Source organism: Chiloscyllium plagiosum, unplaced genomic scaffold (genome assembly GCF_037043375.1).
Source record: "Chiloscyllium plagiosum isolate Xiang-an unplaced genomic scaffold, Cpla_swu_hap1 HiC_scaffold_1, whole genome shotgun sequence".
Taxonomy (NCBI): domain Eukaryota; kingdom Metazoa; phylum Chordata; class Chondrichthyes; order Orectolobiformes; family Hemiscylliidae; genus Chiloscyllium; species Chiloscyllium plagiosum.
The window spans coordinates 109,636,635-109,653,946 of NW_028270139.1; the positions used below are offsets into that span (position 1 = coordinate 109,636,635).

Here is a 17,312-nt window from a genome sequence, read left to right on the forward strand (position 1 = left end):
ACCTGCACATATTTGGATTGTGGGAGGAAACTGGAGCACCCGGAAGAAACCCACACAGACACGGGGAGAATGTGCAAACTCCACACAGTCATCCGAGGCTGGAATTGAACCTGGGACTCTGGTGCTGTGAAGCAGCAGTGCTAACCACTGAGCCACAGTGCCACCCCTGGATGCTAAGTTTTTATGATTCATGGACAAGGACTCTCACAGCCATCTGTTCTGTAACTTTCTGCACAATTTCTCTACTTCAATAACATTCAGTCCATCTATTCTTCCTGCTAGAGTGCATAAGCCTAATGTTTTCCCAGATCATATTCTATCTTCCAAGTTTTTGCTCATTCACTTAACCTGTCTATATCCCACTGCAGACTCATTGTGTTGTCCTTACCAATTGCCTTCCCGTCTATCTTTGTGCCCTCCACAAATTTGGCTATAGAACATTATGCTTCCGATCCATGTCATATATATATTGTAAACAATTTCTGGCCAAGCACTGTTCCCTGCAGCACTTCACTAGTTACAGGTTGCCATCCTGATAATAATACCCTTATCCCAGCTCTCTGTCTTTTATTACATGGCTAATCCTGTATACATGCTAATATGCCACCTATGGGCTCTTATCTTATTAAATTGCCTAATGTATGCACCTTATCATACACCTTCTTAAAATCCAGATGTATTACATACACTGCTTCCCCTTTATCTATCCTCCTTGTTACCTCCTCATAGATTTCTAGTGAATTTGTCAGGGTGATATGCCCTTCATGAAGCCATGCTGACCTTACTGAACTTTATTATATATTTCTAAATGCTCTGCTATTATATCATTTGTAGAAAATTTTCCAAATAATGGCATTAAGCTAACTGGCCTATAGGTATTCATTTTTTGTCTCTTACATTTTTAAGTAATCATGTCATATTGGCAGTTTTCCTATCTCCTGGGACTTTTCCAGAATCTGTAAGGATTCCTGGGAAAGTATTAACAATGTCCATTGTCTTTGTAGCTACTCCTTTTAGCATTCTAGAATGCATCCCGTCAGGTCCAGGGGACTTGTCGATGCTTAGCCCTATTAGTTTCCCTAGCACTTTTTCTCGAGTCGTAATTACTTATTTAGAGTTTGTTCAAGCTATAAGTAACTTCACTGTCTTCTGTAGGTCTGTGATGGCTGAACAGTCAAATGCAAGATCAACATGGACATCTTCAAAGCTTACAAAGGAACTTCTGCAGCTGTACCACCTCTGGCTGTCCTTTGGGTATGTTGCAGGTTGTGAATGTAATGTGGATAATCATTGAAATATGCTGAACCAAATTTTAACACTTCTGTCCACATGAGCAGTTGACTGTTTTCCGAAGAGAGGGAGTTTACAATGCTCGTGTTTATGAAGCTGCTTTTGAGGGTATTCCTATATTGTTTGTACTGATCACCTTGATGTAATTTACCCTGAGAGAATAGCCTACTGAAGAGATACTGTTTGCATTTCTGTAGTTATCCTTGAGGGAGAGGACTGGCCATTGAAGTTACATTTTCTGGTAGCTGTTCTCCATGCTGTTGATGGAATGTAATGAAGGACTTCATTGTTTTTGACTTTGTTCCAACAGTATCTCTTCAGTAGAAGTGTATTGCAGAACTTTGATGTGGTGTCTGTAGCAAGCCCAGGATCATTCAGCATACAGCAGAGTCTTAGGGACAGTGGCCTGTTAGAGTTTGATTTTAACCTTTAGTTTAATGCCATGCAGCTTTGAAATACAATCAACACTGATATCTTCATTACTTGCATTCCTGTGAGCAGATGACAATGTTTTCTATAACTTTGAGACTGGTACCACCAACATTTGTGTTTACCTTGTGCCAACTGAAACACAACCTCGGTTTTGGAGGCACTGATTTGAAGGCCAAGTTTTTGGAGGATTTGTTTAAGTTTGGACAGTTTCCTTTTTATGGGCAGTTGCATTCAGAAGCTCTCTGATTACTCTCTGTGACTTTGTTGGAGGCACACAGTCTGGAGAGCTTTCCTGAATGAAACCTAAAACTGATTTCTGCAGTGGCTTCCTTAAGCACTGCGAAGATGGGGAGGCATAGTACATCCTTGCTTTATGTCACTAGTTACTGCAAAGAAATACTGCTGGCAAAAATACATCCAAACATGTCATCATGCTATAGACACTGATTGGTGACAAACTTGTTTGGACATGTTTGCTTGGACAGAAGTATTACAGACCAGGATGATTCACATTGTCTAAAGTTTTAGTTAGGTCCATGAACAGCACACACAGATCATAAAGCTGCTCTGCCCAGCTGCAAACATAGACTGGCTGTCCCTCATTTAGTTCTTAAACTGCCCCATGATTTCTGAAGGAGCTCACCTTTATGGCTGCCTGATTCATGTTTAATAGGATCCTGTGAGGATCTTTCTTTGGTTGAGATGAGTCTTATCCTTTGATAATTCCTTCATGAATTTTGATCATTTTTGGATCCAGATGTTGACTATGTTGGCATCCCTGAGGATATGTGGAACCTTTTTCCTGATCCTAGATACTCCAGGCTGCAGGAGGAAGAGACAGAATTTATTTTTCAGGCAATTGCTCAATTTGATCCAGAGGATCTGTGAAATGTAGGAATGCCGACTGAGGAGCTCTATGAGGTGTTCACACCTTCTTTCCATTTGAACTTCCTCCCATTTGAACTTATTCATCAGTGATTGGTTCATTTCCATTAATTATTACAAGAGGAGCAGCAAAGGTTGCAGCTGTTAAGCCATAGAGATGATAGTAAATGCTTCAGCTTCTCAGTTTTTGTTTTCCGCCAATCATTCTGCATTTATTTTAAAACATGCTACAGATAACGTTATATTATTGAAGCTTGGTTTTTAACTGTGGGATTTCCAGAAGACTCACACTTGTGAACTGTTACTATTACAGCTTGGGCATATGCCCATTTGCCATTAAAGTGAAGCTTGCATTATTTGAAGAAATGAAGTTTCAGCAGCAACTGATTGATTCTTGACAACGTTGTCATGGTGATCCTTTGATATTGGATCAGATTTGAGGTGTGGATTTTTGCATTCTATATCTGGGAATTGAATAAGCATCCTTATGCAAGCTATACAATTCACCAATTTCTTTTTAATGACAACTGGGTGAATTCTACAACAAGTGAGCAAACCTTTTCACAAGATACCTCCTTTAGGGATGAAGACAATAATCCCTCAAAACTCACAAATACTCCCAGACTATACTCAGTCTTGCAACTTGTAATAATTTATGAGCTGCATTCTAAAGAAATGAAAGATTGAATGATTTTTAAAAATGGAATGCAGAGTAAGAGTATATCTGGATTGATAGTCATTCGTGATACCATGGTTAATTTAGTTGAGGAACAGAAGTTAATTTGGAAAATGGGGACATTTGTCAAATCTGCTTCTGCAGTTCACCCAGCAGCAACACCAGTCCTTTGAGTCACATTAATTTTAAAAGTACAATATCCTAAAGACTTACGCAATGGTTTTATGTTACAGTCATATTCCATGGAGTTATAACGCTCAGATACAATAAAGACATCATTATGAAGTTCTTATTCCAGCCTAATAAAAATAATTTAAATAAAATTAACAATTTATTGCATACATATTTCATGTAGAATGTTTATATATAACATTTCTTTTCTTTATTCAAAATATGATTTTTTTCAAGATTTTAAGTCATTGGATGAGCTGAGTGTGAATCTAGCTTGTTATTGAATGGCACATCTGATTTAATGGAGCGTTTCTGTATCTTCATCAAGCTGCGGCCACAGAGAAGGGAGAGTTGGCAAGTCGATGGATCGTACCAAACATCACAATGATTACTAAGGTCAACTGAGTAATTTACCCTGAATGGAAATCAATTCTAATTAACTTTTCATTCAATATACACAAGCCATTAAATACATTTTAAAAAATTCAGTGAATGACCAACAAATGGCATAAATTGTAACTGATGAAAACTGTGTAGACTACTTTGTGAAGCCAAACCATTACAGAAAATTATTGTTACATTCTTTTTTGGATCTTAGTTGAGAAATCCACAGCAGTATTCATTAATTATGAGTTCATAACTTAAATTTTGTTTCTGAATTTCAGAAGAACATAAGATAATTAAGGGAAGATAAACAGAGTAAGTAAGTTTACTATGATGCAATATTAAATATTAAACAACATTCAAATCATACAGTTATATGATCCAGCCCATTAGTAACACAATGTTTTTTGCTCACCTTCCAAATCATTAAAAACATACTTTCAAGAATAGTCACTAGTTTAATTGAATTTTCCAATGAAGTAACAGGGAATATTGATGAAGGGAGTCTGGTGGATGTTATGTATACATGTTTTAAGAAAGCATTTGAAGATGTTGCACATAAACGACTCATTAATAAAAAATAACCATCATGGAATAGGAGAATGCAATTGGATAAAGGGATAGCAGCTTAATGACAGACAGCAACAAGTCACGGTAGATTTTTTTATGGACAGCAGAATGGTAGACAGTGTTGTTCTGCAAAAGTCAATTCTAGGGACATTCTTCTTTACTTTTTGTGAATGTTGTGAAATTTGTAAGATAGGATAAAATTTCAACATTTGATGATGATAAAAAGTTGAAGGAATGCTAAACAGTGAGGAAAATTTAAATCACATTTAACAGCACATTAATAGCCTAATATAATGAATAAAGAAGTAGCAGATGGAATGCAAAACCGACATGCATTTTGGCAGATGGGATAGGAAGAGGATAGAGTGAATGTCACATGGGGATGTTTTCAAATAGTTTCATACTGTTTAGCACCATTCATAACTCCCTAGATACCGGAGCTGTCACGTCCATATGCAGAAAGACTGGAACAACTTACAGGCTTGCACTGAGAAGTGTCAATTCACGTGAATACCAGACAAAGACCATCTCCAACAAGAGACAATCCAGCCTAATCTAATCTTTGACATTCAAAGACATTATCACACTGAGTCCCTCACCATCAACAATCTGGGGGTTGCCATTGAGCAGAAACTCAACTGGACAAGACATCTAAATACCATGACAACAAGGACAAGTTGTTGTCCTCAATCATCCAAGAAGAAACAGTGAAAAATAGAATAAAGAAGCAGGAGTAGGCCACTCGGCCCTTCAAGGCTCCTTTGCCATTCAACTTGCTCATAGTTGATCATCAAACTCAGTATACTGTTCCCAATTTTTCCCCAAATCCTTTTAATCTATTTAATTCTAAGAACTACATCCACATATTTTTTAAGTCTTCAATGTTTTGGCCTCAACAATTTCCTATGGCAGTGAATTCCACAGGCAGTCTTTGAGTGAAGAAATTCTGCCACATCTCTGACCCTAAAGGCCTCCCTCTTATCCTGAGACTCTGTTCTCTGGTTCTGGACTCCACAGTCATCGAAAACATCCTTCCCACACCTACTCTATTTAATCCTGTTAGAATTCTCTAGGTTTCTATACGATCTCCCCTCATTCTTCTAATCTCTAGTGAATAAAGCCCTAACTAATCCAGTCTTTCCCCATATGTCATTCCCATCATCCCAGGAATCAGTCTATAAATCTAGTTTGCATTCTATAGCCAGAACATCCTTCCTCAGATACGGAGACAAAAGCTGCACACAATTCATTAGGTGTGGTCTTACCAGTGCTGTGTACAATGGCAGTAAGATAGCTAACTTATGTGAGCCCCAGTACTCAAATTTGCTTGCTATGAAAGCCAATGTACCATTTGCCCTCTGTACCTGCACACTTCCTTTCAGTACAAGGACACCTATGTTTAGTACCTCCCCCTTTCCTAGTCTATTGTGATAATCTGCATTCCTGTTTATGCTACCTCACATTTATCCACATAGTACTGCATCTGCCATGTGTTTACCTACTTGCTTAACTTGTCCAAATCACACTGAACCTTCCCTATATTTTCCTCACAGTTTGTCCTCCCACCCAGCTCTATGTCATTCGCAACCTTGGAGATACGACATGTTGTTTCCTCATCTAAACCATTATTATTGTGAATAGCTGGTATCCAAGCTTTGTTCCCTGCAATACCCCACTTGTCACTCCGAAAAAGACCCATTTCTTACTACACTTTGTTTCTTGTGTGCCAACTAGTCCCAAACCATTTCAGTACACAACCTCCAAACCCAAAGAATACCTTTGCTGGAAACAAAGAGAAAATTATGTCAATAAAAATGTGAGCTGCCTGTGAGCCGTGGGTTTGAGGTTTGCAACAGTACTAAATGAAGGGGGAAAAGCTGAAGTAGGGTTGTGTCCTAATTGATACAGATTGTTGATGGGTGAGTGTTGTGGTTGTTGCAAATTGAGAAGACCCTGAAGGAAATGGTGCAGCTGGGAGGAAATGGCATTTGAGTCTGATCATTCACTAATTCTGGCCACTTTTGTGAGATAATCAATTTATCGCCCGCATTGCGACCACATTTTTGGAGATACACCCTAGCATTATATTCCTATGCTAGCTCTTGCTATTGCCTTCTGAGTACACACACAGGCTGAGGGACAGGAAACCTCTCCTTCTTTGCACTCTTTCAACTCAGAAACTTTGGTGTCTGCTCTCTCAAATGGTCAGCCATTCTTCAGTCTTTCCCAGGGCCAGAGTCACTTTTAGAATGAGTCCCAGTATTCATTATAGCCATAATGCACTTCCCTTTTAGAAGATGCAGGATTGTTTCAGCTACTCGCAATGTTGTAACAGTTAGTTTCAGGGCCAGAGAGGTTATTTGACAGGCAGTAATATAAAACCGAGACAGAAAGTGTAGTGCTAGAAAAGCACAGCTGGTCAGGCAGCATCCGAGGAGCAGGAGAGTTGACGTTTCAGGCATAAGCTCTTCGTCGGGAATGTGATGCCCCTCAGATGCTGCCTGACTGGCTGTGCTTTTCTAGCACTACACTTTTTAACTCTGATCTCCAGCATCTGCAGTCCTCACTTTCTCCTATTAATATAAAACAGACTGCTAAACATTCACTTATTCTTAAATGGACAAACTCTACTCTTTTGTGAGTATGTATTGGATTTGTAATGGATAAGTACCACAGTTTTACCTCCTGTATTTTATTGCTGCATCTTTTGGCAAATTACCAGTATATCAAAACCTGTAAAGGAGCAGGTGGCAATATTCTAATTTCCGTGCTTTACCACCAGTGTGCAGACTGCAGCATCTACTACTCATTTTATTTCTTTATAATGATGACCATGGGTAAATAACTTACATTTCTGTAATATTTTAAAATTGGTAATGCATCCCAAGGTGTTTAACAAGAGAATTACCAAACAAACTTTAGTTGGTCACTTAAGGAGACATTAGAAGAGATGTTTAATGAGGCAGGTTTAAAAGAGGAGGAAAGAGAATTCAGAAGCAGAGAGGTTTAGTGAGGAAATTCCAGAACTTTGGAAGTTGAAAACGTGGCTGTCTCATTGGCTGGGTAATTAAACCCAAGAATGAACAAGATATCAGAATTGGGGGAGTGCAGAACTATCAGAGGATTTGAGGGTTGAAAGGGGACTTCAGAGATGTGAAAAGGTTTCATCACAATTATTGTTATTACAAAATCCAGGACACTGTAAATATTTTCTGATTGATTTTTACAGTAAGTGTGGGAAATTTAATCTAATCCTGGTGGATGGTGAAACTGGTTTCACATTAGTTTGCTTGGCTGTTTGGAAGTATTTCTGAAGGGATTTTCTGTATTATTTTGTATCACTCCGGTGACTAATTTGTAGTGATCCAGAGATCATTAAATCACTCACATGTCACAGCAAATAACTTTGTTTTCCTTCACACAGCTGCAGTGAAAACAGTCGACGGTCTTCCAGGATTCACCAACTTTATAGTGATTCTCATGGTACTCACATATATCTGGAAAATGAAAATACGTCATGTCACAAAGCAGGCAGTAAGGAAACAATGCCCCAGCAGCTATAAAACTGTTTAGCCATAATGAACAATAATTTCAGATGGCTTACTTTTATATAGTGCCTCCAAGGTAATAAAACACCAAATGTGGTTCACTCTAGATTATAAATCAAAGTTGAACACCAAGCCATGTAAGATAATGTTAGGGCAGACAATCAAAAATTGGTCAAAGGGGTAGGTTTTAAGGAGCATCTTAAAGAAAGAAAGAGAAGTAGAAAGGTGAGGGGTTTCCAGGAAAGAATGAAAATAGGAAAATCAAACTTTCAAATGGAATCAATGCTAAATAGTTGTCTGAGAGGCCTGGATAGAGTGGCCGTGGGAAAGATTTTCCACTAGTAGGAGAGACTAGGACCTGAGCACACAGCCACGGAGTGAAGGGACGTCCCTGCACTGAGATGAGGAGGAATTGCTTCAGCTGGAGAGTGGTGAATATGTGGAACTTATTGCCACAGAAGAATGTGGAGGCCAAGTCATTGAATGTATTTAAGACAGAGATAAATAGGTTCTTGATTGGTAAGGGGTCCAAAGGTTATGGGGACAAGGCAGGAGAATGGGGTTGAGAAACATACCAGCTATGATCAAATGGTGGCCTAATTCTACTCCTATATTTTATGGTCTTATAAGCCAGCTAGTATAATTCCATGGTGGGAAAGCTTTTGGAAATGATATTTTGCAACAAAATTAATTGTGACTTGAACACCTGAGAGAATAATTCAAAAGCAAATCATGCTTAACTAACTTGATTGAGCTTTTTGATCAGATAACAGAGGGGGTTCTGATGGCAATGTCATATGTTTTTGATAAAGTGTTGCATAATTTGACAAAATAAAAGTCCATGGAATAAAAGGGGCAGAGGAAGTGGTGGAGGCGATTGCAACATTTAAAAGACACTTGGACAGAAAGGGTTTCGAGGGATATGGGCCAAATACTGGCAAATGAGACTAGGTCAGATTGGGATGTCTGGTTGACACAGAGAGGTTGGACCGAAAGGGTCTGTTTCTATGCTAAATGACTCAATAAGTGACAACATATCTAAGAGTTAGGCTGAAACTCATAGTGAACAGTTGCATTTGTCAGACTGAAGTAAGAAATATAGTGAGATTTCTTAGGAGTCTGTGTCAGAACCACTTATCTTCCTGATACATATTAGTGAAGCATACAAACATATCTTTTACGAGCAGAAGTAGGACATTCAGTCACTTGATCTTATTCTGCCGTACAATAAGAGCATTGCTGATGTCTTTAATCTTGTTCATATTGGAGATGGATCATAATGCTGGATCACCTAAAGGCATATCGAACTTCTGAATTCCAAGGTGTGCTTTTTGAAAGCGGACCAATACTACCAATATGACTTCAGATGTAAATTCAATTGACTCTTTGGAGGATATACAGACAGGCTGAGCTTGAACTTACAGGAGGGTGAAGTCACTTGTTTGAAGTGTATAAGGTGTGACTGGTTTTGACAAGGCAGACATGGGAATGATGTTACCTCGTGTGGGTCAGTCTAAAATGGGTTGCGGCCTTTCAGAACAGGAATGGGATGTTTTTCTCTCAAAGGGTTGGACAACTTTGTAACTCTCCCCCGGAAAGCAATGGGGGGGGTCCTTGAATATTTTTAAGACAGAGGTAGACAGATTCTTGTTACACAGGGGAACCATCAGGGGTAGATGGTATTGGGGAATTCAAAACTAGTGAATTTTGGAAAATTAACATGAGCACATCTACTACCTTATCAACCAGCTCTTAAAACTCTCGAGTGAAGTCCATCGGGATCTGGAAATTTGTTAGGCCACAGGTCTATCAGTTTGTTCAGTATGGTTTCCCTAGTGATTGCACCAAGTTCCTCTCTCCTTAATTTACAGCTATTTCAGAATGCCTTTTATATCATTGATGTCAACAAAAGCAAAATACTTGTTCAAAAGGCTCAGGTTGGTTCCAATGACATAGGAAAGATTATGAACAAGGTTGTGCATAGCAAATGTGAGGAGCTCATCACCAAATTAAGAAACAGAATCTCTAAAACAATAATCTCTGGATTATAATCCAAGCCACGTGAGAATTGGTATAGGGTGAACAAGGTCAGATAGATCAATGCATGACTGAAAGACCGGTATGGGAGAAGTGAGCTCCAGTTCATCGGGGACTGGCATCAGTACTGGAGAAAGTGGGATATATACTGGGCAGATGTCTACATCTGAACCATACTGGAAACAGTGTTTTTGCAACCCACTTAACTAGGGAGTAGAGCAGATTTTAAATTAAATAGTGGGGGAAAGGGCTCAAAGTTGGGATGTTATGGTGAATCAAAGAGTGGAGAAAGGATGTGGGAAACAACCCTTCAATTAAAGCAAAAAAAGTGTTTTATTAAGATTCATTATAAACTTTTCATTTTTGGCATCAAATGAAGAGTTGTGTCTTATTCTGATCACACTTTAGGAAGGAAATGGACGTGTGAGATAGCATGGGGAAAAATGTTTCTGGTGACTTCAGGTATATGGACAGATTGTTTTTAATTCACTTAGGAGATATGAGCTTTTCCAGCTGAACTAACAAATACTGCCCATCTCTAATTACCCCTAAGTTGGTGGTGACGAGCTGTGTCCTGAACCACTGCAGTCTATTTGGTCTAGGTAGAGCGCTATTCCCGTTAGGAATAGAGTTTCAGGATTTTACCCAGCAAAACTGAAGGATTTCCAAATCAGGCTGGTGAGTGGCTTGAAGAAGAAATTGCAAATGGTGGTGTTCCCATTTGTCTACCATCTTTCTCTTTTTAGATAATAATGATCATGGATTTGGAAGATACCATCCAAGAAACCTTGTTATTTCTTGTAGATAGTATACAGTGCTTCTACTGTGGTTTGATGGTGCAGGGAGTGAATGTTTGAGGCTATGGTGCCAATCAAGCCAGCTGCCTTGTCCTGAATGGTGGGAAGCTTCTCAAGTGTTGTTGGAGTTGCACTGATCTAGGCAGTTGGGGAATTTGAGTCAGAAGGTGAGTTACCTGCTGCGAAATTCATTGCTTTGACCTTCTCTTGTAGCCACAATATTTATATGACTTGTCAAATACAGTTTCTAGTAACCTCCAGGATGCTAATAGGGGTGAGTTTTGCAATGGCAATGACATTGAATGTCAAGGGATGGTAGTTTGATTTTTCTCTTGTTGAAGATGTCCATTGCCTGGCATTGCACTAGCAAATGTTACTTGCTACTTATCAGACCAAACTTACATATTGTTGAGACTTCAGCTGGTTCATCTCTGATTTCTTGGCTTCCCTGTTTATTTTTCTAGGAAAAAACTATACATCAATATCGACGACAAACTCCCTAAATCCCATTTATCTTAGCAGTAGCTTCGCACTCCCTGTTTCCTGCAAGGACTCATTCCATTCTCCCAGTTTCTCCATCTTCATTGCTTTTGCTGCAATGATGCCATCTTTCAGAGGGATGCTTCAGCCATATTTCCTGTTTTCCTGAACTGAAGAACCTTGCCCAATGCGGTTGACAGGGTCCTCGGTTGTGTTCAGACCATTTTCCACATTTCTGTCCTGTCCCTTTCCCCTTTCCTCCCAAAATAATGATAGGGTTTCTTTTATCTTCACTTCATACATCCATAGTCTCTGCATTTGAAGGATCATCCTCTGTCATTTCTGTTACATCCAGCAGGAAACCACAAGAAATAGAACTTTGTCTCTATTGTCAACATTCCACAGGGACTGTTCCCTCTGTGACACACTGGATCACTTCTGCTGTCACACCCAACACCTCTTCATCTCCACAGCTCTTGCCCCACCATAGCAAATTCTCATGCAATCGAGCAAATGCATCTCCTACCCCAGACTGCCCAAGGTCCAAATATACCTTAAAGCAGCAATTCGCTTATATTTCTTTCATCTCAGCTACTGTACTATCTGCCTCCTCTACACTGGTGAGAACAAAGACAGGCTGGGTGACCACTTTCATTCCTGATGAAATGTTTATGCTCGAAATGTCAACTCTCCTGCTCCTCAGATGCGGCCTGACTGGCTGTGCTTTTCCAGCACCACATTTTTTGACTCTGATCTCCAGCACCTGCAGTCCTCACTTTCTCCTCACCTTTCAGTCACTGCCATTTCAATACACCAACTTGCTCTCATGCTAATATTTCTGTCCTAAGTCTGCTGCAGTGTTCCAACAAAGCCCAATGCCAACTGGAGGAAAAACACCTCATTTTCCACTTAGCCACTCCACAGCCTTCAGAACTCAATACTTGAGTTCATCAAATTCATGACCAAACCCCATGATCACTATTTTCCATTTTGATTGCATCCCCTTCATCACCAGCAGCACCCAAGTTTGGTTTTACCAGAACTGACCTACTTTCTACTATTAACCTGCAGGACAACACATGCTCTTCATCTATATCACTGCTCTACTACTACTACCACCCCACCCTGTGCTTTTTGCTCTGAGGATCTTCACCATCTGTTCAACTTGCTCCTCCCCCTTTATCAACAGCATAAAAGCTATCAATTTCCAGCTCCCGGCAGTTCCAAAGCAGAGTCAGATTGGACTTGAAATATTATCTCTGTGTCACTCTCCACAGATGCTGCTGTACCTACTGAGATTTTCCACTACTTTCTGTATTTATTTCAGACTTCCAACATCTGTAATACTTTGCTGTTAATTGAATATTGGCCAGTTCTTGCTACATTTAGATATGTATCCTGTAATTTAGACAACTTTAGTATCCAAGGAGTTGTGAATGGTGCTGAACACTGTGCAATCATCAGCAAACATACCCCTTCTAACCTTATGATGGAGAGAATGACATTGATGAAACAGCTAAAGGTGGTTAGGCCGAGGACACTGCCCAGAGATGGCCTGAAGCTGAGATCATTGACCTCCAACAATCACAACCATCTTCCTTTGTGCCAGCCATAACACCAACCAGCAGACAAGTTCACCCTAATTGCCATTGGTTCGTATTTTACTAGGACTTCTTGATGCCACACTTACTCAAATATGCCCTTGATGTCACGGGTAGCCTCTCTCTCTCTCCTCACAATTGGTGTTCAGTTCCTTTGTCCAATTTTGCATCAAGACTGTAATGAGATCAGGAACTGAACAGCCCTAATGTAACCCAAACTGAAACACAGTGAGCAGGGCACTGCACAGCAAATGCTGCTTGGTAGCGATGTTGATGATACCTTCAGTCACTTTACTGGTGATTGCTAGGTAAATGTCCGTGCTGTAGCTGTACTGAAACAGTTTGGCTCCACGTACAACAGGTTCTGGAACACAAGACTGGTGACCTTGAGAAGAGATTGTGGAAGAGATATGATAGCAGTTTACAGAAGTTTATAAAATCACGAGGGATCTCAACAGAACAGATACAGAGCCCACCTTCCGAGGACCCCTTCGCTCACCTCCAACACACTGCATCCACCTGGACACCCCGCGCTGGCCCCTTACCTGCCCTCGACCTCTTCATTTCCAACTGCCGCCGGGACATTAACCGCCTCAACCTGTCGACCCCCCTCCCCCACTCCAACCTCTCATCCTCACAACGCGCAGCCCTCCAATCCCTCTGCTCCAATCCTGACCTCACCATCAAGCCAGCGGACAAAGGGGGCACAGTGGTAGTCTGGCGCACTGACCTCTACATTGCTGAAGCCAAACGCCAACTCGAGGACACCTCTTCCGACCGCCCCCTTGACCATGACCCCACCCCATCACCAAACCATCATCTCCCAGACCATACAGAACCTCATCACCTCAGGAGATCTCCCACCCACAGCTTCCAACCTCATAGTCCGGAAACCCCGCACTGCCCGGTTCTACCTCCTTCCCAAGATCCACAAGCCTGACCACCCTGGCCGACCCATTGTCTCAGCATGCTCCTGCCCCACTGAACTCATCTCTACCTACCTTGACACTGTCCTATCCCCCCTAGTCCAGGAACTCCCCACATAAGTTCGAGACACCACCCACGCCCTCTACCTCCTCCAAGACTTCCGTTTCCCCGGCCCCCAACGCCTCATCTTCACCATGGATATCCAATCCCTCTACACCTCCATCCGCCATGACCAGGGCCTCCAAGCCCTCCGTTTTTTCCTCTCCAGACGTTCCCAACAGTACCCCTCCACTGACACTCTCATTCGTTTGGCCGAACTGGTCCTCAACCTTAACAATTTCTCCTTTGAATCCTCCCACTTCCTCCAGACCAAAGGGGTAGCCATGGGCACACGTATGGGCCCCAGCTATGCCTGTCTCTTTTTTGGCTACGTAGAGCAGTTGATCTTCCGTAATCACACCGGCACCACTCCCCACCTCTTCCTCCGCTACATTGATGACTGCATTGGCGCCACCTCGTGCTCCCACGAGGAGGTTGAGCAATTCATCAACTTCACCAAAACATTCCACCCTGACCTTAAATTTACCTGGACCATCTCTGACACCTCCCTCCCCTTCCTGGACCTCTCCATCTCATCAGTGACGACCGACTTGACACTGACATTTTCTACAAACCCACCGACTCCCACAGCTACCTGGATTACACCACTTCCCACCCTACCTCTTGCAAAAATGCCATCCCGTATTCCCAATTCCTCCGCCTCCGCCGTATCTGCTCCCAGGAGGAGCGGTTCCACCATAGAACACACCAGATGGCCTCCTTCTTTAGAGACCGCAATTTCCCTTCCCACGTGGTTAAAGATGCCCTCCAAAGCATCTCGTCCACATCTCGCACCTCCGCCCTCAGACCCAACCCCTCCAACCGCAACAAGGACAGAACCCCCTGGTGCTCACCTTCCACCCTACCAACCTTCGCATAAACCAAATCATCTGCCGACATTTCCGCCACCTCCAAACAGACCCCACCACCAGGGATATATTTCCCTCCCCACCCCTCTCCGCCTTCCGCAAAGACCGTTCCCTCCGTGACTACCTGGTCAGGTCCACGCCCCCCTACGACCCACCCTCCCATCCTGGCACTTTCCCCTGCCACCACAGGAACTGTAAAACCTGAGCCCACACCTCCTCCCTCACCTCTATCCAAGGCCCTAAAGGAGCCTTCCACAGCCATCAAAGTTTTACCTGCACATCCACTAATATCATTTATTGTATCCGTTGCTCCCGATACGGTCTCCTCTACATTGGGGAGACTGGGCAACTCCTAGCAGAGCGCTTTAGGGAACATCTCCGAGATACCCGCACCAATCAACCAAATCGCCCCGTGGCTCAACATTTCAACTCCACCTCCCACTCTGCCGAGGATATGGAGGTCCTGGGCCTCCTTCACCGCCGCTCCCTCACCACCAGACGCATGGAAGAAGAACGCCTCATCTTCCGCCTCAGAACACTTCAACCCCAGGGCATCAATGTGGATTTCAACAGTTTCCTCATTTCCCCTTCCCCCACCTCATCCTAGTTTCTAACCTCCAGCAACACGATCCCCTGACTTGTCCGGACTTGTCCGACCTGCCCAGCTCCTTTTCCACCTATCCACTCCACCCTCTCCTCCCTGACCTATCACCGTCACCTCCTCCCCCACTCACCTATTGTACTCTATGCTACTCTATCCCCACCCCCACCCTCCTCTAGCTTATCTCTCCACGCTTCAGGCTCTCTGCCTTTATTCCTGATGAAGGGCTTTTGCCCGAAACGTCGATTTTGCCTGTCCTCGGATGCTGCCTGAATTGCTGTGCTCTTCCAGCACCACTGATCCAGAATCTGGTTTCCAGCATCTGCAGTCATTGTTTTTACCTCTACAGAGGAAACTCTTCCTTTCCCAGAAAAGCTGACAATCAAAGCGCACTGATTTATGGTGAGTGGCTAATGAACAAACAGGGCCATTTCGAAAAGCATATTTGTGCAGTGAGTGGTTTGGATTTGAGGTGAGCTATCTGACAGTTTGGTGAAGACAAGTTCAGTTGCTGATTTCAGAAGCCTGCTCACCTTAATGTGGGAGTACAGGGTAATGAGAGGAGCCTGTCACTCACAGAACTACCCTGGCAGAAAGCTGGCACAGACACAGTGGACTAAATGTCTCCCTGTGTCCTTTCATTCTATAAGCAGTTTATATGTAAAGGAATAAAATGTATACATTATTAGATATTGGTAGCTGTAGAAGGGATATGTCCATTTGGCTACATTGTTCCATCTAGCTTGTCTAAATTGTTTTGTTTAAATTCAGTAAATAATTCAAAAGCTAGCAGCTAGTCTGCCAACAGCGATGATAAATAAGAACATGTCAACATATTGATGAAGGACATGATAAAATCGGTTAATTGAAGTTGACTGTCCACATTACCATTGATTCTCCAATAGCATTCGGCTCCGGATTGGAGAATGAGGGTTCCCGGTAAAACAGAGAACAGGAGGATGAACCAGCTCTTCATGGGAAACGGTCGGTGGACTCTTGCTGTTCCCGATGATTGTTAAGGCGTTGACTCGCCCTCTGAAAGTTCGGTTACTGAAGTCTTCAGGCAACTCGGTTTGTTAAAACAAATGTCCAACTACGGGTCTGCCGAGTTGTTGCATGCACCAAAAGAGGTTAAAATCGTTCCATCAATTCCTGAGAGAAAAGCACAGGACTCGGACCGCGGTGAAGGAAGGTTTGGAACGGCTCAACGTGAGCACCTTACAGACTCGGTCCGTTTAGGTTAGACAAACAAACTTTAAGTCTTAGAAACCTCGGGTCATGGTTTCTTATCGACCAAAATATTTTAAAAGTCTATCTCTGTCTGTTTACTAACAAGTCGTGCTGACATTATTTCTGTCTCCCTTTCTCTGTTTGCTGCTCTCCCTGTTGCTTGGCCAAGCTCTCTCCCTGGTTAACTGTTGTAAATATACTGCGTTGGAGATAGCAGCGGTAGCAACAGTAACTATTTTCAGCCAGCAGGCACTTTCAGATCTCTCACTTGTTTTAAATGATAATACATACAGCATAGGGAGAGGCCATTTGACCCATAGAACTGAATTTTATACATTGTCAGTGAAAGGTATGTTTAGTATCTTTCCTTTAATAGTCAGAGCATTGGATATAGGAGTCGGAAGGTCATGTTGCAGTGTATAGGACATTGGTTAGGATACTTTTGGAATACTGTGTGTGTGATTCTGGTCTCCCTGCTATAGAAGGATGTTGTGAAACTTGGAAGGGTTCAGAAAAGCTTTACAAGGATGTTGCCAGGGTTGGAGGGTTTGAGCAACAGGGAGAGGCTGAACAGGCTGGGGCTGTTTTCCCTGCAGCACCGGAAGCTGAGGTTTATAAAATCATGAGGGGCATGGACAGGATAAATAGACAAGGTCTATTCCCTGGGTTGGGGGAGCTAGAGGGCGTAGGTTTAGGCAGAAAGGGGAAAGGTATA

The 17,312-nt window shown here is 42.2% G+C and overlaps 1 non-coding gene across 1 annotated transcript; it reads right to left on the reverse strand.

Moving 5' to 3' along the window:
* Positions 1-3,154: 3,154 nt before the first annotated feature.
* Positions 3,155-16,387, reverse strand: LOC122554896 (uncharacterized). The gene is made up of 3 exons (XR_015759109.1): positions 16,256-16,387; positions 7,797-7,905; positions 3,155-3,869 (listed from the first exon to the last, which is right to left on the reverse strand). It is a non-coding gene; the product is annotated as an uncharacterized LOC122554896 (transcript).
* Between the last annotated feature and the right edge of the window lie 925 nt (positions 16,388-17,312).